The sequence below is a fragment of the Pimephales promelas genome, chromosome 15, assembly GCF_988280905.1.
Source record: "Pimephales promelas chromosome 15, fPimPro1.hap1.1, whole genome shotgun sequence".
Taxonomy (NCBI): Eukaryota; Metazoa; Chordata; class Actinopteri; order Cypriniformes; family Leuciscidae; genus Pimephales; species Pimephales promelas.
In genome coordinates, this window is record NC_142783.1 from 1948960 (window position 1) to 1975979 (window position 27020).

Consider the following 27020-nt stretch of genomic DNA (forward strand, 5'->3'; position numbering starts at 1 on the left):
AACACACAACTCTGAGATCAGTCACACACACAACTCTGAGATCTGTCGCTCACACACACACAACTCTGAGATCTGTCGCTCACACACACACAACTCTGAGATCTGTCGCTCACACACACACAACTCTGAGATCTGTCGCTCACACACACACAACTCTGAGATCTGTCGCTCACACACACACAACTCTGAGATCTGTCACACACACAACGCTGAGATCTGTCCTTCAAACACACAACTCTGAGATCAGTCACACACACAACTCTGAGATCTGTCGCTCACACACAAAACGCTGAGATCTGTCGCTCACACACACACAACTCTGAGATCTGTCGCTCACACACACACAACTCTGAGATCTGTCGCTCACACACTCAACTCTGAGATCTGTCCTTCAAACACACAACTCTGAGATCAGTCACACACACAACTCTGAGATCTGTCGCTCACACACAAAACGCTGAGATCTGTCGCTCACACACACACAACTCTGAGATCTGTCGCTCACACACACACAACTCTGAGATCTGTCGCTCACACACTCAACTCTGAGATCAGTCCTTCAAACACACAACTCTGAGATCAGTCACACACACAACTCTGAGATCTGTCGCTCACACACAAAACTCTGAGATCTGTCGCTCACATACACACAACTCTGAGATCTGTCGCTCACACACACACACAACTCTGAGATCTGTCGCTCACATACACACAACTCTGAGATCTGTCGCTCACACATAAAACGCTGAGATCTGTCGCTCACACACACACACAACTCTGAGATCTGTCGCTCACATACACACAACTCTGAGATCTGTCGCTCACACATAAAACGCTGAGATCTGTCGCTCACACACACACACAACTCTGAGATCTGTCGCTCACACACACACACAACTCTGAGATCTGTCCTTCAAACACACAACTCTGAGATCAGTCACACACACAACTCTGAGATCTGTCGCTCACACACACACAACTCTGAGATCTGTCGCTCACACACACACAACTCTGAGATCTGTCGCTCACACACACACAACTCTGAGATCTGTCGCTCACACACACACAACTCTGAGATCTGTCACACACACAACGCTGAGATCTGTCCTTCAAACACACAACTCTGAGATCAGTCACACACACAACTCTGAGATCTGTCGCTCACACACAAAACGCTGAGATCTGTCGCTCACACACACACACACAACTCTGAGATCTGTCGCTCACACACACACAACTCTGAGATCTGTCCTTCAAACACACAACTCTGAGATCAGTCACAGACACAACTCTGAGATCAGTCACAGACACAACTCTGAGATCAGTCACACACACAACGCTGAGATCTGTCGCTCACACACACACAACTCTGAGATCTGTCACTCACACACAACTCTGAGATCTGTCCTTCAAACACACAACTCTGAGATCACTCACAAACACAACTCTGAGATCAGTCACACACACACACAACGCTGAGATCAGTCACACACACAACTCTGAGATCTGTCGCTCACGCACACAACTCTGAGATCAGTCACACACACAACTCTGAGATCTGTTGCTCACACACAACTCTGAGATCAGTCACACACACAACTCTGAGATCTGTCGCTCACACACACAACTCTGAGATCTGTCGCTCACACACACAACTCTGAGATCAGTCACACACACACACACACAACGTTGAGATCTGTCGCTCACACACACACACAACTCTGAGATCTGTCGCTCCCACACAACTCTGAGATCTGTCACTCACACACACAACTCTGAGATCTGTCGCTCCCACACACAACTCTGAGATCAGTCACACACACAACGCTGAGATCTGTCGCTCACACACACAACTCTGAGATCTGCCGCTCACACACACACAACTCTGAGATCTGTCGCTCACACACACAACTCTGAGATCAGTCACACACACAACTCTGAGATCAGTCACACACACACACAACGCTGAGATCTGTCGCTCACACACACAACTCTGAGATCAGTCACACACACACACAACTCTGAGATCTGTCGCTCACACACACAACTCTGAGATCTGTCGCTCACACACACACAACTCTGAGATCTGTCCCTCACACACACAACTCTGAGATCTGTCACTCACACACACAACTTTGAGATCAGTCACACACACAACTCTGAGATCAGTCACACACACACACAACGCTGAGATCTGTCGCTCACACACACAACTCTGAGATCAGTCACACACACAACTCTGAGATCAGTCACACACACACACAACGCTGAGATCTGTCGCTCACACACACAACTCTGAGATCTGTCGCTCACAAACACAACTCTGAGATCTGTCGCTCACACACAACTCTGAGATCTGTTGCTCACATACACACAACTCTGAGATCTGTCCCTCACACACACAACTCTGAGATCTGTCCCTCACACACACAACTCTGAGATCTGTCGCTCACACACACAACTCTGAGATCAGTCGCACACACACAACTCTGAGATCTGTCCCTCACACACAACTCTGAGATCTGACGCTCACACACACAACTCTGAGATCAGTCACACACACAACGCTGAGATCTGTCGCTCACACACACACAACTCTGAGATCTGTCCCTCACACACACAACTCTGAGATCTGTCGCTCACACACAACTCTGAGATCTGTCGCTCACACACACAACTCTGAGATCAGTCACACACACAACGCTGAGATCTGTCGCTCACACACACAACTCTGAGATCTGTCGCTCACACACACAATTCTGAGATCAGTCACACACACAACGCTGAGATCTGTCACTCACACACACAACTCTGAGATCTGTCGCTCACACACACACAACTCTGAGATCTGTCGCTCACACACACAACTCTGAGATCAGTCACACACACAACTCTGAGATCTGTCGCTCACACACACAACTCTGAGATCTGTCGCTCACACACAACTCTGAGATCTGTCGCTCACACACAACTCTGAGATCTGTCGCTCACACACACAACTCTGAGATCAGTCACACACACAACGCTGAGATCTGTCGCTCACACACACAACTCTGAGATCTGTCGCTCACACACACAATTCTGAGATCAGTCACACACACAACGCTGAGATCTGTCGCTCACACACACACAACTCTGAGATCTGTCGCTCACACACACAACTCTGAGATCAGTCACACACACAACTCTGAGATATGTCGCTCACACACAACTCTGAGATCTGTCGCTCACACACAACTCTGAGATCTGTCGCTCACACACACACAACTCTGAGATCTGTCGCTCACACACAACTCTGAGATCAGTCACACACACAACGCTGAGATCTGTCGCTCACACACACACAACTCTGAGATCTGTTGCTCACACACAACTCTGAGATCAGTCACACACACAACGCTGAGATCTGTCGCTCACACACACACAACTCTGAGATCTGTCGCTCACACACAACTCTGAGATCAGTCACACACACAACGCTGAGATCTGTCGCTCACACACACACAACTCTGAGATCTGTCGCTCACACACAACTCTGAGATCAGTCACACACACAACGCTGAGATCTGTCGCTCACACACACAACTCTGAGATCTGTCGCTCACACACACAATTCTGAGATCAGTCACACACACAACGCTGAGATCTGTCGCTCACACACACACAACTCTGAGATCAGTCACACACACAACTCTGAGATCTGTCGCTCACACACACAACTCTGAGATCTGTCGCTCACACACAACTCTGAGATCAGTCACACACACACAACGCTGAGATCTGTCGCTCACACACAACTCTGAGATCAGTCACACACACACAACGCTGAGATCTGTCGCTCACACACACACAACTCTGAGATCAGTCACACACACAACTCTGAGATCTGTCCTTCAAACACACAACTCTGAGATCAGTCACACACACAACTCTGAGATCTGTCACTCACACACACAACCCTGAGAACTGTCGCTCACACACAACTCTGAGATCAGTCACACACACAACTCTGAGATCAGTCACACACACAACTCTGAGATCTGTCGCTCACACACAACTCTGAGATCTGTCACTCACACACACAACTCTGAGATCTGTCGCTCACACACACACACCTCTGAGAACTGTCGCTCACACACAACTCTGAGATCTGTCACACACACAACTCTGAGATCAGTCACACACACACAACTCTGAGATCTGTCGCTCACACACAACTCTGAGATCTGTCGCTCACACACAACTCTGAGATCAGTCACACACACACACAACGCTGAGATCTGTCGCCTAACACACACAACTCTGAGATCAGTCACACACACAACTCTGAGATCTGTCACTCACACACACAACTCTGAGATCTGTCGCTCACACACAACTCTGAGATCAGTCACACACACACAACGCTGAGATCTGTCGCTCACACACACACAACTCTGAGATCAGTCACACACACAACTCTGAGATCTGTCCTTCAAACACACAACTCTGAGATCTGTCACTCACACACACAACCCTGAGAACTGTCGCTCACACACAACTCTGAGATCAGTCGCTCACACACAACTCTGAGATCTGTCACTCACACACACAACTCTGAGATCTGTCGCTCACACACACACACCTCTGAGAACTGTCGCTCACACACAACTCTGAGATCTGTCACACACACAACTCTGAGATCAGTCACACACACACAACTCTGAGATCTGTCGCTCACACACAACTCTGAGATCTGTCACTCACACACACAACTCTGAGATCTGTCGCTCACACACAACTCTGAGATCAGTCACACACACACACAACGCTGAGATCTGTCGCCTAACACACACAACTCTGAAATCAGTCACACACACAACTCTGAGATCAGTCACACACACAACGCTGAGATCTGTCGCCTAACACACACAACTCTGAAATCAGTCACACACACAACTCTGAGATCAGTCACACACACAACTCTGAGATCTGTCCTTCAAACACACAACTCTGAGATCAGTCACACACACAACTCTGAGATCTGTCCTTCAAACACACAACTCTGAGATCAGTCACACACACAACTCTGAGATCAGTCACACACACAACTCTGAGATCTGTCCTTCAAACACACAACTCTGAGATCAGTCACACACACAACTCTGAGATCTGTCACTCACACACACACACAACTCTGCGATACTGTTTGCAGATGTCCGTTGGAGCGATGGTTTCAGTAAACACACCCCAGAGCGGTAGAGACACCATGAAGTCAAAACGGACCATTTTTATGATTTCAGTGTTTATTCTAAATGATTTATCGCTGCACATCATTATTGTGTTAATAATCTTGAATCAGAATAAGGCTGTGTGTCCACCAAAGCGTTTTTCGACGCGTCTGGCGTATGTTTTCAATTGTTTTCAATGGGAGCGCCACGTTTTTTAAACGCCATGAGCGCAACGAGGCGCTGAGCGTTTTTTTACACACTAAAGCGCCGAGCACCCAGCGTTTTTCACTGGTCGCCGGGAGTTGAAAAATCTTCAACTTTGGATAAAACGCAGTGCTCATCACTGTCATTTCTTACCCAGCCGTCCAATCACAGTGGAGGAGGGGTGGGACTAAACCACACTGACCAACTGTCACAACATTCTTTCTGTACAACGACATCAACCAGCAGAGCTAACCCAACAAAATTTGTATTAAACAAATTTTCTGCGACAACTGTAACAAGTAAACTGTGCTGCGGATATTCTGTATCATAGCAACGAAACGTCTCAATGGAAAAAACGCTGCCCTGCCAAAACGCTCTCAAGCGCCCAAAGCACGGCGTCTTCAGCAAAAACGCTTTGGTGGACACACGGCTTAAGTTCCTCTTGCAGCATCTCTTCTCTGATGATGAGGGCGGGGCTATAACCTGTCACTCACATGACATCAGCCAATAGCAAACCACAACCATCCAATCAATTCCCCACAGACACAATCAAGCCCCGCCCACATGTGTTCTTGTTCCAGAAGCGTTTCACTCGATAAACGACACAATATGTTACTGCAATACACCTATTTGAACATCCAAACCATTTCACCATCCAAAACTAGATGTGGATTTATACCATAAATGCATATTACTCAGACCTACCCTAAAAACTTTGGGTTTACTTAAAAAATGCTAATATATATATATATATATATATATATATATTAGGGGTGGCACGGTTCACAAAACCCACGGTTCGGTTTGTATCACGGTTTTAGGGTCACGGTTTTCGGTTCTGTACGGTTCTTGTTATTTTTTCTTTTAATCTTTAACACTCCAGAAATGTACTTCAGCATGTGATATATAGCTTAATTATCCACACTTTAGGATACAGTATTAAAAATATATATATATTATATTCGTGCAATCATGCACAAACTGAATTTGACTCTTTGACTTTAAGCACATTTTGGGACTATCTCAGAGGAAAGCTAGGTGAGATTTAGATACAGCAAGAGAGAAGAAATTGACATGCTTTTTGTTTATTTGGCAAAAAAAAAGGAGAATGTGTATCACTATCATACAAGAACTTGTGCATTTTTATCCCATAAATCTTATTTACACAAAGAAATTAACTTTCATGTATCAACTGCTAACTTTTGTAGCTCTTACCAAAATTCTATCTTTTAAAAGAAAAAGAGAGGAACTCTTAAAACACTGTCTTTTAAATGTCAATATACATGAAACCTCATTGCCTATAGATAATTAAGCTATAGCAATAGCAAAGGCCATAAACATAAAGTGAAATTTAAGTTCAACCTCAACACAAAAACAGTATCAACAATGCTTCTATTCCCAAAATGTGAGGGTACTTTTTTCCACTTAAAATTAAAGTGCAGGGTTTGGAAACGTATGACTGAAGCTCTTATCTAAACATAAAGTGCCACTGTAGTTAAATTAAAATATCATAACATGAAATCCAAAATGTTCCCACACACCGGACTTATACCATAGACTTATACGACGCTGGCGCGTCCTCCAACTCCCTCATCTCTCCCACTTGCCATTTCTCCGCGTGCCGTGACCTGCAGCGCTCCATACTCCACTTTTACTGGCTTGTTTATTAACTTGAACCGGCGCTGCACAGAGCGATCGGTAATGACATCAAATACCGCGAAAGTGATGAATGCATATGGAGCCCTTCGTGCTAGATTGATGTTATTCACCGATCGCTCTGTGTAGCGCCGGTCCAAGTCGAACAAGTTTATGTCGCGCGAAAAGAAAACACGTCACATACGGGCACGAGGTTACATTGCGCATGCGTCGAACCGTGAGACGCACACGCGCTCCGAACCGAGACAAGCGAACCGAACGGTTCGGGTGTTTTTTCATGTACCGTGCCACCCCTAATATATATATATTAAATAATGACAAAGAATTGGGAAGTAACACTAAAACATGAGATTTTAAGTAGGATCGACCGATATGGATTTTTTTTAGTGCCGATACCGATTTTTTTTCCCCATCAGCCTTAGCCGATGACCGATACGGGCTGCCGATTTTATTGAGCCGATATTTGGAGCCAATACATTTTGCTCCCTCAATTTAAATCATGAAAATGACAAGTTGTTAACAAATGTTACAGGTCTCAATTTAATAAAAGTAACATTTAATTAACTTCAAAAAAATAATATTTAACAAATAGTAAAAACATGAGGTAGAACAAAAAAAGTTCAGTGCTGAAAATAAATATTTAAGCATAAATTAAATAATTACACTATTGCACGCAGTAGCAACCAGCATAATAAAGTGCACAGTGCACACTGTACTTCATTTTTAAAAGAAACGGACTATGTACTGCCAAGGTTTAATTTTTTCTACATAAAATAAAATGAGCATGTCAAGTCTCTAATATCACTGCGATGGCGAGGGACACACACACCACACGCGTCCAAACCTCAGCCAGGTGGTCGCTGAATAAATCTCCCACAAAAAGCACAGAATAACGTTGGCATTACTTAATCCTATGACCAGTGTTCGTTAATCGTTACAGCACCCGTATGCATACTAGGGCTGTCAAAATTGCCCAAATGGCGTTTGCAAATTCCCTCTAAAAAAACATATTCGAACATCTCGTTGCGCATTACGTCAATAACAGGACACATTAATACAAAGAGACATAACTACTAGTATTAGATATTTTATTTGAGTTTAAACATATTTGACAACCTATTAAAAAGCAAGTAAATCAACTAATGGCCAAGACCGCAGAGCTCACTCTGTCTCGCCCGGACTCGCAGCAGGCTTTCTCTCTCTCTCTCTCTCTCTCTCTCTCTCTCGCCCTCACGCTCTCTGCTGCGCGTCGGTTAAATGAACAACAACAAACAAATGTTGAGTGCTGATCAAGAGTTTTGTGCAAGCAATTTAAGGTTGTCCCAAATATACCAGGCTTCATTCAGTGATTGAAGTATCACAGTATAGTAGACCATTTCACAAGATGTAAACAACACTGGTCCAGAAGCACTTCCTGTTTCAGTTTTTTAACACTACATAAAAGCTGGGATAAAATACAACCAACAGAACATTTAAAACTGAATCAAAAAGTTAAACAAACATCTTTAAGATGTTTTCTTTACATTTGAAATAAAGAAACAGGAAACAGGAAGTGTTTCTGGACCAGTTTTGTTTACATCTTGAGAAATGGTCTATATAACCGACAGTGAGCGCTCCGAGCGAGCTGTGCAGCTGTGGTAACGTTATTAGTCTGCAACCGCGGGCGTGTTTCTCCATGTTCAAATATTAATTTCCACCTTCAAAATTAATACATATTCGAATGTAGAATATTCATAGGCAGTCCTAATGCATACTGAACGGATAGCCTACACCTTAGCTATTTGCAGCTCCCTAATACAATGGCAAGCAGTTAAGTTTTATAGATGAGGCATTCGCGTTTTCCATTTAGACCCACAAACTTGCTTAGCTATATACTGTAGTTGCAAGCACATAACAGTTATAGAGCAACGTGTTTCCATTTTTAAAGTGTTTGGAAATATTTCAGCAGTCAAACATTTAAAAGATGCTTTGAAAGTTTAAGTTAGCATTCTCGTGAAGAGCAGGTTGCACTCTGCTAGTGGGGGAGGGCGGGGCACGTGAACTGAGCTGCCCGTGAACGCCTGTCTATAAAAAAAAAAACTATCGGCGAACGCAGCAGCCGCGTATCGGCCGATTCCGATACACGTAAAAAACGCAAATATCGGCCCGATATATCGGCCGGCCGATATATCGGTCGATCATTAATTTTAAGTTACACTGAAACACTAAAAGAGTTTTTCTTGTAAAACATACTATAATAATCTTTATTTTTTAAATTATAAAAAAAAAGGTTTGTAGATATAAAGCTGCAAATATAGATATTGGAGTATGTTTTACAAGAAAATACTGAAAAAACATTTAACTCAATGTAACTTGCTGTTTTTTTTTTGTAATAACTTGTGAAATTTTCAAGTAATTTCTGAGTAAAAATTAGTTATTTTCCTACACTTTACACTTTCTTTTCAATATATATTTATAACTTTCTTACATTGCCATTCAAACTCTGTAGTGACAGAAATAACAATTATAATGTTACAAAATATTCTACTTCAAATAAATTCATCAAAAATAAAATATGAATATTTTCCACAAAAATATAAAACTGTTTTCAAAATTGATAATAATCATAAATGTGTCTTGATCATCAGATCCTCATATTAGAGTGATTTCTGAAGGATCATGTGACACTGAAGACTGGAGTAATGATGATAAATTCAGCTTTGATCACAGGAATAAATTCCACTTTACTGTATATTCACATAGAAAACAGTTATTATAAAATATAATAATATTTCATTAATTTTAATGTATTTTTGATCAAATAAACGCAGCCTTGATGAGCAGAAGAGACTTTCTGATCCCAATCTTTTAAACAGTAATGTAAAGTTTTCTTTATGAAATTGACAGAAAATCTTAAAACCATATTCTTCTTATACACACACACACACACACACACACACACACACACACACACGGTCAGAGGGCTGCAGCTGATGGGCTGATCAAGAAACAGCACACAGAGGAGGAACTGTATTAACTCTTGACATGCTCTCTCTCTCTCACACACACACACTCTCTCTCTCTCTCTGTGTGTGTGTGTGTTCCTCGGTCTCCCCGTAACACTGGCCGCCTTGTGCAAAACATGAATTAATTGCATTTGTTGTCTGAGAACTGAGAAGTGGTGCAAATTATGTAAATGAAGCGGGTTCGTTCAGAGCATAAAACACCCCGGGGTGACAGATACAGGGGGAATGCGTGTGTGTGTGTGTGTGTGTGTCGCTCGGGCCCCTGCGAGCCGGTGTAATCTGCGGGCCGCTCGTTTATTAGCGTGCAGATAAACAGAGAGAAGGGGAGAGGTGAAGACCAGCACTTTCTTCAAAAGCAAGGAGGATTTGACAGGGATTCATGAGTGATCTGATACACACACACACACACACACACACACCGGAGAGAGAGAGAGTGGAGACGGAGGACGAGTGTCCACAGGTGTACACGCATCTGACGAACACTGGTGCTGCAAATAATGATGATTTCATTATAAAATATCCCTTTACAGTCTCTCCTGAAGCTCAAGCACTCTTCACACACACACACATCCACACACACACTCATGTCAGCTCTTCCACATGTAAAACAAATCACTGGTTTTAGTAAAGAAACGTATACGGGAGTCGACACATAATGTGTCCTTCTGGACTTTTAACCTGAAATGTGTGATTTTACATAAAAGCATATTGCAGATTTCATTTTTCATTGTCCGTTTTTCTATATATTTTTTTTTATTTATAACAATTATAAAATCGAAGTGGTGAAAGTGAAAATGAAAGTTCGAGTACAACTGAAATATTACTATTGTCTATTCACTCTCAAAAACATAATGTTACAGAAATTTATTATAAACATTTAAGCAATTTTTTCCTACAACATCAAAATACATCATTTTAGGGACAAAAAAGCTTTCTGCTTATAATAAACACATAAATGCAGAATATACCGCCTATATTTCTCTTTAAAGTTTGTTTTTGAGAGTTACACAAATTGCAATAGAAAATAGTTGTACATATTTCAGTTGCTTTCATTTCCACTGTCACCATTTTGATTTTATGTTGTTGATATAAATACAAAAGTATAGACAAACAGATCATTAAAAATAAAATCTGCAATATGTTTTACGTAAAATCACACATTTCAGCCTAAAACACTTAATATAAACATTGAGCAATTTTTTTTTCCTACAACATAAAAATACATGATTTTATGGAGAGAAAAGCTAAAGGTTTATTTATTTTATCATATAAAATGTATTTATTTTTTTTATTATATAAAAATTATATATTGTATAATTTATTACAATTAAATCTGAATAAACAAGTACTGTATTTAAAAAAAACTTTTTATTTTCCTCCCTTATTAAATAAATCATGAATAAGAGAGTAAAAAGTACAAATATTCCCAGCGGTCTCGATGAGATCTGCATGATTAAGAGTTATTAGACATCCACGACATGTGTCGGGCCAACGACTGAAGACTGACTGGACCAGCAGAGGAGAGGAGGAGTGAGGTGTGTGTGTGTGTGTGTGTGTGTGTGGTCGATGCTGGGTGACGAGAGTGCGGGCCGGTTCTGCGATCCCGCAATTAAACTCCCGGACCGAGGATTAAATTTAGTCCGTCTGTCTGGCTTTATGAAGCTATGAGATCACTATAGCCTCAACACACACACACACACACACACACACACACACACTGACCCGCTGCAGCACAGAAACAGATCGCATCTATCGACCCGCATCGTCCTTCCTGCGCTCAGGATGTGGGGGAGGAGAGACACACACACACACTCACTCACACGTTCACTCGCACACACTCATACAGATACTCTCATACGCTCACTGACTCACACACACACACAATCACAAGGCCTCTAACTAGCGCTTGTGATCCGACATTAGTATTTGAGCTAACACACACTTTATGCTCAGTAAAAACACTGGTCATATGTACACACACACACAGAGAGTGATTGTGTATCACTCACAGTGTCTGTAGCTTCATAATGTGTGTGTGTGTGTACAGTATAATAAAGTGCCGACGGTGAAAGAGTTAACATGAACGAGTGTGAGCTCAACGCTGAAGATCCCTCTTGAATTGAACAGTTCATCATATGAAAAAGTAGTTCATTCCTCGCGTGGAACACACTTGGGAAGGTTTTTTTTAAAAGTCGTTCCCCTTTTTCCCTCTTTACACTAGAAATAATGCACAATCCTCATTTTTCTGCTAAATAATTAGCTGCCAAATCAAATATGCTCCTAATGTAAGACACCGAGCCGGATGAGTGTGTATGGCTCGTCTTTAGTCTGAACAGGATCATGTTATTTGTGTGTGTATCACACACACACACACACACACACCCTTATCCAACTATCTCAATGAGAATATACCATAGACTTCTATTTCATAGTGTCTTGTAAAGCTTGCGGTGATAATAATCATATGACACTGTGAACAGAATCCCATTCCAGTGAAGTTATGAACAAACGTAATGTTTAACAATGATCGATTAATATTATTAATATAATAATGTTAAATAATGCTATGTTAATAATGTTTTCAGGAAAAAATCATGTTTTTTTTTTCTGTAACATGTTTAAATGTAGCAACTTGTAGTTTCGGAATGTTCAGAGAACATTCAAAAGTAACATTCCAATAATGTGTGAAAAATGATGAAACGGAACGTTCCCTAAACGTCCACATAACCAGGAGAACCTTTATTCTAAACATAAAAAAAGACGTTTCAGAAAACACTGAGCAATAAGATTGTCATAACTGCAAACATTCTCGGAACATAATCAGTTATCTGGGATGTGTGTATTATCGCTACGGTAACGCACGTATCTGACCTCATCGACAATAACAGAAATACACACACGCATGAGGAACACACTCCTGATTCTCAACTGTACTTTAATCAACCACAGCAAGCTAACAGAATAATAACAGCAGCATTAATGTGAGAAGTCATATTACAGTTTCTGCACTTATTTGAAGTGTTGTTTAGTGGGAATGAAAATATATATATATCAATATTTTTTAGCTTAATTAATTTTGGTAACAGTTTAGAATAAGGTTCTTTAATTAATGTATTAACTAACATGAACTAACCATGAGCAATACATGTGTTACAGTATTTATTAATCTTTGTTAATATTAGTTAATAAAAATATAGCGGTTCATTGTTCGTGTTAGTTCACAGTGTGTTTAAGTGTGTTTGATTTTAATAATGTATTAGTAAATGTTGACATTCAAAAAGATTAATAAATGAGGAAGAAGTGCAGTTCATTATTAGTTATGTTAACTAATAAAATGTCTTCCTAATGAAACCTTATTGTATGATTTTTAATGTCATTATAATGTATTTGCTCAGTTATGACTTAAACTGACGGTACAATACAGAATAATTAAACATTATACATTTCAAAATGTTGAATTTAGTCAAATACAGTAGAAATCCAGGGAAGCCTTTATCTTGAGGTGACAGTTATAAATTAATATTAAAAAATCAAAAAATTATATTAAAAAATCAAAACGTTTAACTGTTTGTTTTCATTATGTTTACTTATATGCACCCATATTATAATGCATAATAATGTGCAAGTAGAGCATTTTTATTTTTAGCTTGCCTTGCTGACAATCCTGAGATCATTTTACAGTGACGACACACACCACACACTGAATCGATGGACTGGTCCAGGCCGAGTGTACGCCGCTGCAGAAGAGAACAGTGTGTGTGTGTGTGTGTGTGTTCACCAGAAAACACATGCTAGAGTTCGTCTGACTGCGGGATCATATTTATGAGGTAGTGTGTGTGAATATGAATAAAACAGTTACCCTCTCCATACATGCCGAAACACATGTAAATATCAGTAACACTTTACTCTAGTGTCCTTGTGATACACGTACTTACCATAGTAATAACAGTAAACTATGCATAATTACATGCAAATAACCCTCAACCTAACCCTAGAGTTATTACATTATATTATTCAGTACTTAAATGTATTATTATAAAGTAACAATGACAAAAGTAAACAAAATATGTAATATTTCAAGTTATTTCAGTTAACCTTTTTAAGGGGTTGTTTAATTTTAGTTAGTATACCCACTTTATATTATGTGTATTTAATTAATCATTTGATTCAGTGCGCTTCTTGTAAACATACATGTTGCATTGTACTTTAATTTCTGTAATTATAATGACACTGTTTTACACAAAACTTGTGTTAAACTGACCCGTATACAGCCACTAAACCTGTCCTAACCTGACCCGTACACGGCCACTAAACCTGTCCTAACCTGACCCGTATACGGCCACTAAACCTGTCCTAACCTGACCCGTATACGGCCACTAAACCTGTCCTAACCTGACCCGTATACGGCCACTAAACCTGTCCTAACCTGACCTGTATACGGCCCCTAAACCTGTCCTAACCTGACCCGTACACGGCCCCTAAACCTGTCCTAACCTGACCCGTATACGGCCACTAAACCTGTCCTAACCTGACCCGTATACGGCCACTAAACCTGTCCTAACCTGACCTGTATACGGCCCCTAAACCTGTCCTAACCTGACCCGTATACGGCCACTAAACCTGTCCTAACCTGACCCGTACACGGCCACTAAACCTGTCCTAACCTGACCCGTATACGGCCACTAAACCTGTCCTAACCTGACCCGTACACGGCCACTAAACCTGTCCTAACCTGACCCGTACACGGCCACTAAACCTGTCCTAACCTGACCCGTACACGGCCCCTAAACCTGTCCTAACCTGACCCGTACACGGCCACTAAACCTGTCCTAACCTGACCCGTATACGGCCCCTAAACCTGTCCTAACCTGACCCGTATACGGCCACTAAACCTGTCCTAACCTGACCCGTATACGGCCACTAAACCTGTCCTAACCTGACCCGTATACGGCCACTAAACCTGTCCTAACCTGACCCGTACACGGCCACTAAACCTGTCCTAACCTGACCCGTACACGGCCACTAAACCTGTCCTAACCTGACCCGTATACGGCCACTAAACCTGTCCACACCTGACCCGTACACGGCCACTAAACCTGTCCTAACCTGACCCGTACACGGCCACTAAACCTGTCCTAACCTGACCCGTATACGGCCACTAAACCTGTCCACACCTGACCCGTACACGGCCACTAAACCTGTCCTAACCTGACCCGTATACGGCCACTAAACCTGTCCACACCTGACCCGTACACGGCCACTAAACCTGTCCTAACCTGACCCGTACACGGCCACTAAACCTGTCCTAACCTGACCCGTACACGGCCACTAAACCTGTCCTAACCTGACCCGTACACGGCCACTAAACCTGTCCTAACCTGACCCGTATACGGCCCCTAAACCTGTCCTAACCTGACCCGTACACGGCCACTAAACCTGTCCTAACCTGACCCGTATACGGCCCCTAAACCTGTCCTAACCTGACCCGTATACGGCCACTAAACCTGTCCTAACCTGACCCGTATACGGCCACTAAACCTGTCCTAACCTGACCCGTATACGGCCCCTAAACCTGTCCTAACCTGACCCGTACACGGCCACTAAACCTGTCCTAACCTGACCCGTATACGGCCACTAAACCTGTCCTAACCTGACCCGTATACGGCCACTAAACCTGTCCTCACCTGACCCGTATACGGTCACTAAACCTGTCCTAACCTGACCCGTATACGGCCACTAAACCTGTCCTAACCTGACCCGTATACGGCCACTAAACCTGTCCTAACCTGACCCGTATACGGCCACTAAACCTGTCCTAACCTGACCCGTATACGGCCACTAAACCTGTCCTCACCTGACCCGTATACGGTCACTAAACCTGTCCTAACCTGACCCGTATACGGCCACTAAACCTGTCCTAACCTGACCCGTATACGGCCACTAAACCTGTCCTAACCTGACCCGTATACGGCCACTAAACCTGTCCTAACCTGACCCGTATACGGCCACTAAACCTGTCCTAACCTGACCCGTATACGGCCACTAAACCTGTCCTAACCTGACCCGTATACGGCCACTAAACCTGTCCTAACCTGACCCGTATACGGCCACTAAACCTGTCCACACCTGACCCGTACACGGCCACTAAACCTGTCCTAACCTGACCCGTACACGGCCACTAAACCTGTCCTAACCTGACCCGTACACGGCCACTAAACCTGTCCTAACCTGACCCGTACACGGCCACTAAACCTGTCCACACCTGACCCGTATACGGCCACTAAACCTGTCCTAACCTGACCCGTACACGGCCACTAAACCTGTCCTAACCTGACCCGTACACGGCCACTAAACCTGTCCACACCTGACCCGTATACGGCCACTAAACCTGTCCTAACCTGACCCGTATACGGCCACTAAACCTGTCCTAACCTGACCCGTATACGGTCACTAAACCTGTCCTAACCTGACCCGTATACGGCCACTAAACCTGTCCTAACCTGACCCGTATACGGCCACTAAACCTGTCCTAACCTGACCCGTATACGGCCACTAAACCTGTCCTAACCTGACCCGTATACGGCCACTAAACCTGTCCTAACCTGACCCGTATACGGCCACTAAACCTGTCCTAACCTGACCCGTATACGGCCACTAAACCTGTCCTAACCTGACCCGTATACGGCCACTAAACCTGTCCACACCTGACCCGTACACGGCCACTAAACCTGTCCTAACCTGACCCGTATACGGCCACTAAACCTGTCCTAACCTGACCCGTACACGGCCACTAAACCTGTCCTAACCTGACCCGTACACGGCCACTAAACCTGTCCACACCTGACCCGTATACGGCCACTAAACCTGTCCTAACCTGACCCGTACACGGCCACTAAACCTGTCCTAACCTGACTCGTACACGGCCACTAAACCTGTCCACACCTGACCCGTATACGGCCACTAAACCCGTCCTAACCTGACCCGTACACGGCCACTAAACCTGTCCTAACCTGACCCGTACACGGCCACTAAACCTGTCCTAACCTGACCCGTATACGGCCACTAAACCTGTCCTAACCTGACCCGTACACGGCCACTAAACCTGTCCTAACCTGACCCGTATACGGCCCCTAAACCTGTCCTAACCTGACCCGTACACGGCCACTAAACCTGTCCTAACCTGACCCGTATACGGCCCCTAAACCTGTCCTAACCTGACCCGTATACGGCCACTAAACCTGTCCTAACCTGACCCGTATACGGCCACTAAACCTGTCCTAACCTGACCCGTATACGGCCCCTAAACCTGTCCTAACCTGACCCGTACACGGCCACTAAACCTGTCCTAACCTGACCCGTATACGGCCACTAAACCTGTCCTAACCTGACCCGTATACGGCCACTAAACCTGTCCTCACCTGACCCGTATACGGTCACTAAACCTGTCCTAACCTGACCCGTATACGGCCACTAAACCTGTCCTAACCTGACCCGTATACGGCCACTAAACCTGTCCTAACCTGACCCGTATACGGCCACTAAACCTGTCCTCACCTGACCCGTATACGGCCACTAAACCTGTCCACACCTGACCCGTACACGGCCACTAAACCTGTCCTAACCTGACCCGTACACAGCCACTAAACCTGTCCTAACCTGACCCGTATACGGCCACTAAACCTGTCCACACCTGACCCGTACACGGCCACTAAACCTGTCCTAACCTGACCCGTATACGGCCACTAAACCTGTCCTAACCTGACCCGTACACGGCCACTAAACCTGTCCTAACCTGACCCGTACACGGCCACTAAACCTGTCCACACCTGACCCGTATACGGCCACTAAACCTGTCCTAACCTGACCCGTACACGGCCACTAAACCTGTCCTAACCTGACCCGTATACGGCCACTAAACCTGTCCACACCTGACCCGTACACGGCCACTAAACCTGTCCTAACCTGACCCGTATACGGCCACTAAACCTGTCCACACCTGACCCGTACACGGCCACTAAACCTGTCCTAACCTGACCCGTACACGGCCACTAAACCTGTCCTAACCTGACCCGTACACGGCCACTAAACCTGTCCACACCTGACCCGTATACGGCCACTAAACCTGTCCACACCTGACCCGTATACGGCCACTAAACCTGTCCTAACCTGACCCGTATACGGCCACTAAACCTGTCCTAACCTGACCCGTACACAGCCACTAAACCTGTCCTAACCTGACCCGTATACGGCCACTAAACCTGTCCTAACCTGACCCGTACACGGCCACTAAACCTGTCCTAACCTGACCCGTATACGGCCACTAAACCTGTCCTAACCTGACCCGTACACGGCCCCTAAACCTGTCCTAACCTGACCCGTATACGGCCACTAAACCTGTCCACACCTGACCCGTACACGGCCACTAAACCTGTCCTAACCTGACCCGTACACGGCCACTAAACCTGTCCTAACCTGACCGGTACACGGCCACTAAACCTGTCCTAACCTGACCCGTACACGGCCACTAAACCTGTCCACACCTGACCCGTATACGGCCACTAAACCTGTCCTAACCTGACCCGTACACGGCCACTAAACCTGTCCTAACCTGACCCGTATACGGCCACTAAACCTGTCCTAACCTGACCCGTACACGGCCACTAAACCTGTCCTAACCTGACCCGTATACGGCCCCTAAACCTGTCCTAACCTGACCCGTACACGGCCACTAAACCTGTCCTAACCTGACCCGTATACGGCCCCTAAACCTGTCCTAACCTGACCCGTATACGGCCACTAAACCTGTCCTAACCTGACCCGTATACGGCCACTAAACCTGTCCTAACCTGACCCGTATACGGCCCCTAAACCTGTCCTAACCTGACCCGTACACGGCCACTAAACCTGTCCTAACCTGACCCGTATACGGCCACTAAACCTGTCCTAACCTGACCCGTATACGGCCACTAAACCTGTCCTCACCTGACCCGTATACGGTCACTAAACCTGTCCTAACCTGACCCGTATACGGCCACTAAACCTGTCCTAACCTGACCCGTATACGGCCACTAAACCTGTCCTAACCTGACCCGTATACGGCCACTAAACCTGTCCTCACCTGACCCGTATACGGCCACTAAACCTGTCCACACCTGACCCGTACACGGCCACTAAACCTGTCCTAACCTGACCCGTACACAGCCACTAAACCTGTCCTAACCTGACCCGTATACGGCCACTAAACCTGTCCACACCTGACCCGTACACGGCCACTAAACCTGTCCTAACCTGACCCGTATACGGCCACTAAACCTGTCCTAACCTGACCCGTACACGGCCACTAAACCTGTCCTAACCTGACCCGTACACGGCCACTAAACCTGTCCACACCTGACCCGTATACGGCCACTAAACCTGTCCTAACCTGACCCGTACACGGCCACTAAACCTGTCCTAACCTGACCCGTATACGGCCACTAAACCTGTCCACACCTGACCCGTACACGGCCACTAAACCTGTCCTAACCTGACCCGTATACGGCCACTAAACCTGTCCACACCTGACCCGTACACGGCCACTAAACCTGTCCTAACCTGACCCGTACACGGCCACTAAACCTGTCCTAACCTGACCCGTACACGGCCACTAAACCTGTCCACACCTGACCCGTATACGGCCACTAAACCTGTCCACACCTGACCCGTATACGGCCACTAAACCTGTCCTAACCTGACCCGTATACGGCCACTAAACCTGTCCTAACCTGACCCGTACACAGCCACTAAACCTGTCCTAACCTGACCCGTATACGGCCACTAAACCTGTCCTAACCTGACCCGTACACAGCCACTAAACCGGTCCTAACCTGACCCGTACACGGCCACTAAACCTGTCCTAACCTGACCCGTACACGGCCACTAAACCTGTCCTAACCTGACCCGTACACGGCCACTAAACCTGTCCACACCTGACCCGTATACGGCCACTAAACCTGTCCTAACCTGACCCGTACACGGCCACTAAACCTGTCCTAACCTGACCCGTACACGGCCACTAAACCTGTCCACACCTGACCCGTATACGGCCACTAAACCTGTCCACACCTGACCCGTATACGGCCACTAAACCTGTCCTAACCTGACCCGTATACGGCCACTAAACCTGTCCTAACCTGACCCGTACACAGCCACTAAACCTGTCCTAACCTGACCCGTATACGGCCACTAAACCTGTCCTAACCTGACCCGTACACAGCCACTAAACCGGTCCTAACCTGACCTGTATACGCCTCAATAGCAGCACAAGAGTTTTACAGGACAACAGCACCATAATAAGTAAAACAATATTTTGTTACACTTTATTTTAAGGTGTGATTGTTACAGTGTGTTTATACACAAAATAAGTGCTGAATAATAGGGGAGAGCGGGCCACAACCTAACGTCTTCTGACTTTCTTTGTAGGGTTCAGAGTACTTATTGTTTCCCACATTAATTTCACACATGTCTAGTACAATTATGTGGTTTTGTTTTATTAATACAGTGTATAGTTTTTTCTTGATTTACCCTGAAAGAATATAAGTGAAATGGGAAAATATGGTTTATAACATGACCATATTAAAGATTAAAATGCTAATATACAAGACAAACTAAAATATTTTCTCAAAAAAAAAAAAATACAATTATTAACTCTTCCATAAAAAATAATGCCATTTATTAATAATTAAAAATATACTAATTTTTGAGTTTGACAACGAACACACCGGAAAACACAGCTATCCAACATAGTTCAAAACATAATAATAATTAATAATTTCTGAACACTGACTCAGTCTTTATTCACTCCTTTTTCTCATGTCTTCTCAATAGAATTCATAAACGTATAGAAAAGAATATCATAGTTCTAATAGCGGCTCATTAACGCAGTGCTACAACGTTCTATTGCTGGATTTATTGGATGTAAACCCGGCGAGTGTTTCTGCTAAGCAATACACCAGATCAACTGTTAAAGAACATATTGGAGATTAAAATAATATATCCGATTTGTCTAATTTAAAATAAAAACAAAAAAAAATAGAGATTAAATTAGAAAAAGAAGAAAAATTAACACAAGTAAGAAATTGACTTTGCTATGGTAAAATAAATATTCAGTGATATCTTCCAAAGATTTCTGAATATTGGCGCATGTTTTTCTCTATATAGTGTTGATATGGCAACTAGTAAACACACTAAGATTCGTGCACGCTAGCATGTGTGTGTAGGTATTTAAAACATGTGTATTATCCCACGTCAGGTCTCTATTCTATTAATGAACTAATATATCTACTGTACTGACTATAGGGTTATTGTAGGGTTAGGTTGAGGGTTATTTGCATGTAATTATGCATAATTTACCGTTATTACAACGGTAAGACACTGTAAAATAAAGTGTTACCAATGTTCAGTAAGTATATAATAGTAAAGACACCTAATATAAAGTGTGAGCCATGTTTGAAGTGAACAGTTTCTTCATGATGTAAACTCGCTCCTGTACTTCACTGTAATGTTCCTCGCTTTACAACACTGAGCACTAAACATGTGTACGACAGATATTACATATTATAGTTTAATTACACCGTCCAACAACATACCTACAATACATCCCAGGAAACTCAATGCAGAACATGTAATGAACACACACACACACTGACACCAGAGGATCAGATTATAACAGGAAAGCCAGCTTTAATACTAGCATTATGAGCTCGAACGCAACTCTCAGGTCTGAGTCTGACCACAACACACACACACACACCTTCATGAACAGCAGATCTCCATCTGAGGAACGTTCACAGGTCAATATGAGCGCAGACACACACACACACACACCACCAGCGCTGTAACACTGGACTCTAATCAACATGCTGAAGATCCTCACACTGAATTCAAACACACACACACACACACATCAGCGCTGTGATACTGGACTCTGAAGATACGAAATACGAAAGCTTTCACTGGGACGGGACCCTTCAGAAGGCACTAATATGTCCACTTCTGGTGCCAGTAAGCACATTTGAGGGACTAATGCACTCTTCAGGTACAAAGGAGTTCCTTTTTAAAGCTTTTGTACCTTTTTATCTGAGAGTGTACTCACACACACACACACACACACCAATCAACAGAGCATGGAGAGACCAATGCCAAACTAACACACCATACTACTTGAACAAACTACCATTCAAAAGTTTGTTGTCAGTACATTTAAAAACATATTTACATATCCATAAATGTGTCTTGATCATCAGATCCTCATATTCGAGTGATTTCTGAAGGATCATGTGTCACTGAAGACTGGAGTAATGATGATAAATTCAGGACTACTATATATTCACATAGAGAACAGATGATTCATATTTCACTATTTTACTGTGTTTTTGATCAAATAAACGCAGCCTTGGTGAGCAGAAGCGGTTTTGATTGGTAAGAAAATGCTTTACTTTAGTTTAATTATTAGTTCCGCATGCAACGGGACAGAGGAACACACACACACAAACGAACTCGACAGGAACCTCACACACCTGTGGCGACATCATTTCCTCCTAAACCCCCCGGCGTCAGGTGTGATGACATCATTTCCTGCTAAACCCCCCGGCGTCAGCGTGACTCAGTTGGACTGTCGGAGCCGTTTCAATATTGATTTGATAAATAAACAGAGCTGACCATCGATCCTAATGTTATTTTGCATTTCAATTACAGCTCAGAAACATAACCTTCAAACGACTGACCGCTCAATACAGCAGCATTCCCTGATAAACGCCCGCGCGTCAACCTGTGTCCGGCCTCACGCTTCTCTCTCTCACACACACACACACACTCTCACACAAGTGCAGATTAGCGGGGTTAGCATTGTCCCGCACAGCATGTGATTAGCGCGCCGCTGGGACGTTGACTGATGCCGATGGAGAGCAAGCGCTACGGTGGACGGTGTGTGACACATGTCTGCACTCCGTGTATAACTACAAAAAACGTCAATTAAAAACAACATTTACTGAATTAAAAAAATCAGTTACCAAATTACATGCCAAGGCAAAATTTCTAATTTCTTAAACAAATAAAACTAAAACTGAAATAAATTTTATAAAGAACTTGCAGAGACATTTAAAATAGAAATGACAAATCTCACATCAAAATGACTATAACTAAAATTAACCCTTATGCTGCATTAGGGACATTTTTGGTCTTTTGCAGTTCAATTTCTTTGACCATTTTGGCTGTTTTAATGCAAATGGTATGAAATTTGGCAAAATTGTGACTTTTTGGATACATGTAAAAAATGTGATCCCATTTTGCAAAATATGTATAACACACACTGTGTAGATCAAATAGTAACACTCAGCACCATAAAGACCAAAAATGGCCCATTGAAACCCATTAAAACGTTGTTTAAATCTGAGGCTGTCAGTAATACATGAAACATGATTTTTGCACAAACATCCTTTCATTTTGCAGCAAAAGCATTATATTTGCATTATATAGTGTATTCCACCAGATGACGTCACTACATATTTATTCCCTATGGGTGGAAATGCACCTTATTTTAGGCAATAGGCAATGTTTAATAGGTGGCCATTTTTGGTCTCTAACGCGCTAAGTGGGATTTTTTGCAAAGTGGGACTGTGATAATCCAAATCTAAAGTTTTCTCTTTGCATTTAGTTTATTGAAAATAATTGAATTTTTGTGTTTTTTCCTCTTATACAAATCGATGGTTTCGCAAACAAAACGGGTAATTAAAGGGTTAAAATCCTGAAATTGAATACATTTTTGGTAGTTATGATGAGGACTGATGCTGGTTAAAAGATTTAACTTGGTAAAAGTGGAAAATAATAATAATATATAATATTTTAGGCAATGTTTAATATGTGGCCATTTTTGGTCCTTAATGCACTCAACGGTGTTAAAAATCTAATGCAGCACAAGGGTTAAAAAGGCAAATACAAAATAAAAACTAATTCAAAATAAACTGTCTAATGAAAAGTAAGAAAGTATCGCCGTGATATTAAAATAACACCGCATGCGACCGCAGACGCACTTGTAGTTCACATGTTTTTGCTGTCGTTCGCTTTAATACAACCGGCTTCAAAAAACATATTTTCACATGAATAAAAGTGTTTTTATCAGTTTTTGCAACTCCGTTAATGTGTGAGGAATCTCATACTGAAGCTGAGGTACTAAACAGGGGTCAATAAGGGGACGGTGTGTGTGTGTGTGTGTTAGTGTATCAGGTATTGCTTACGTCCCCACAAAGATGGCAGATTCTGAAATCGTTGTTCTTGTGTGCGAGTGTGTGTGTGTGTGTGTGTGTGTGTGTATGACCCCCCACACAGCATGCATTGGTGGATGTATTATCCTCAGCACTAACAGAGCTGGTTTATTTTTAAACTGCTGTCATGGCGAGCGAGGATGCCAAGGTTACGCGGCGAGAACTGGGCGACGGTAGGGTCACTGACGCAGGGTGTGTGTGTGTGTTGACCAACGTCGGGGCGGACGGGTCACTGACGCAGGGTGTGTGTGTGTGTGTTGACCAACGTCGGGGCGGACAGGTCACTGACGCAGGGTATGTGTGTGTGTGAGAGAGAGAGAGAGAGAAAGCGTGTCGGGCGACGTCGGGGCGGATGGGTCACTGATGCATTGTGTGTGTGTGTGTGAGCACTGGAAGTGACCCAACCACCAAAACACACTGAGAACAGATACATACACACACACACACACAGTCATTCTGCCTCAATAAACATGATTTTGGAATTAGGGGAATTTGTCAGATTTGTGCAGTTCTTGTTGGACAGCTTCATCACACACTCCTAAACTCAAAGGTGTGTCATTGGCATCGATGGTTCAGTGCAGAATCTTTAACATCCATGGAATCTTTCCATTCCAAAAACACCATTTCGATTATTCAAATGTTCTAGAAATCTTCCTTTTCGGAACATTTATTTTCACACTCTTTTAAAAAAAGGTTCCAAATCTTTTTTTTTTTTAATGCAGTGATGTCATCATTCCCATTCAGTGAACAATCCTTAAAAGAAAAAGAAAGTCTGGAACATTTGAATAATATAAAGAACCTTTTCCCACTATGAAGAATTCCACTGATGTTTAATGTTCTTCTTTCACCCTAAAAAAATGTTAAATGTTTGGGTCAAATATGGACAAACCCAACCATTGATTTAAAATTGAAAACAGGTTTGTCCATATTTGACAAACAACCCAGCAACTAAAGAAGCTATTATAAAGAAGCGAGCCTGACTAAGCCAACACACACAGGCCGTTTAGAGAGAGTGAGAGAGTGCGACTCAGGGTTAAACGCGCTCGGATCACAAGCAGAGCCTCATGCGGCGTGCGTGCCTTAATAAAAGCCTGCTTCTGAGAGCGAGCCGCCGGTTTGGCCAGAGGTCAGCCGGACTGGTCAGAGAATCGAAACCCTCTCGAGCTCATGAATATGTGGGCTGACCACAGCCATGGATCTGTGTGAGTAATGTTTTCTGAAACCAAATTACTGTAAGCTGATCCCATCTGGATAGTGTGAGAGCCGGCCGCTTTGGTTACTCGCGATAGCATCTCCTCACAGACAGCAAAAATCTGATTAACCCAACAGCACTGAAACACTTGCTCAAAGAGCGCCCGCTTTTAACTTAAGATGCACTAATGCAATTCCCCGAGCTGCTCTTTTCTGGAGCTAATGAGATCAGAACGGAGGGAAGGAAACGCGAGAGAGAGATACGCGCTCTCTGTGCTCGATCCGCCAACTCGGTAATGAAGTCAAACAATTGTTCAATTCAATTTGTCCCGCGGTGCTCATGCATACACACGGGGTCCTGTCATCCCTGCGAGGAGAGTCCGAGGCCGGGCGTGATCAATCCCATCAGCCCCGGCGGCACACACCCTAAACACTGACGAAACTCTACAACACACTCCGCTTCAATTCCAACGTGTGGGAAAATATCTTAGACCGGCTAAAACTAAACAAAACTGATTGTTTTTCCCAATTAAAAACAAATAGATGCACAGTCCAATCCATAAAACATGTGAATAAACTAAATAAAGCTGATTTTTTTTTTCATTATTAAAAAGATGTATAGATGCACAGTCCAATCCATAAAACATTTGAATAAAATAAATAAAGCAGATTTTTTTTCATTATTAAAAAGATGTATAGATGCACAGTCCAATCCATAAAACATTTGAATAAAATAAATAAAGCTGTTTTTTTTTTCATTATTAAAAAGATGTATAGATGCACAGTCCAATCCATAAAACATGTGAATAAACTAAATAAAGCTGATTTTTTTTTTCATTATTAAAAAGATGTATAGATGCACAGTCCAATCCATAAAACATTTGAATAAAAATAAATAAAGCTGTTTTTTTTTTCATTATTAAAAAGATGTATAGATGCACAGTCCAATCCATAAAACACTTGAATAAACTAAATAAAGCTGATTTTTTTTCATTCTTAAAAACATGTATAGATGCACAGTCCAATCCATAAAACATTTGAAATAAACTAAATGAAGCAGATTTTTTTATTCTTTTCATTATTAAATATTAATAGATGTATAAATGCACAGTCCAATCCCTAAAACAGGTTCCTCTATTAATAAATGCATTAATATTACAACATCATCTTAATGTCTAATAAAAAGGGCTATTTATTGTTTTTCAATGCAAAAATAATGATGTAATAGAATCACTGTATTAATTTGATTGTATTATATTATAACAATTATTAACAGATACAGTGATAACAGTGTGATTTAAAAAAATCAAAGCATTTATTATTAACTCTTAATAATAATTAATTTTTTTTAATTTTTTTTTTAAATAGAGCTTTAGTGTCACTATCAGACTATTTTTGATTAAGAATACTTTGTGTTACCCTAAATAAAAATATGCATATTTGAAATATAACGC

At 42.9% G+C, this 27020-nt stretch overlaps 1 protein-coding gene across 3 annotated transcripts in view; it reads right to left on the reverse strand.

Annotated features, from left to right (window-relative positions):
* esrrb (estrogen related receptor beta) overlaps positions 1 to 27020 on the reverse strand; it is a 98974-nt gene that overhangs the window by 68161 nt on the left and 3793 nt on the right. The window lies entirely within an intron of this gene.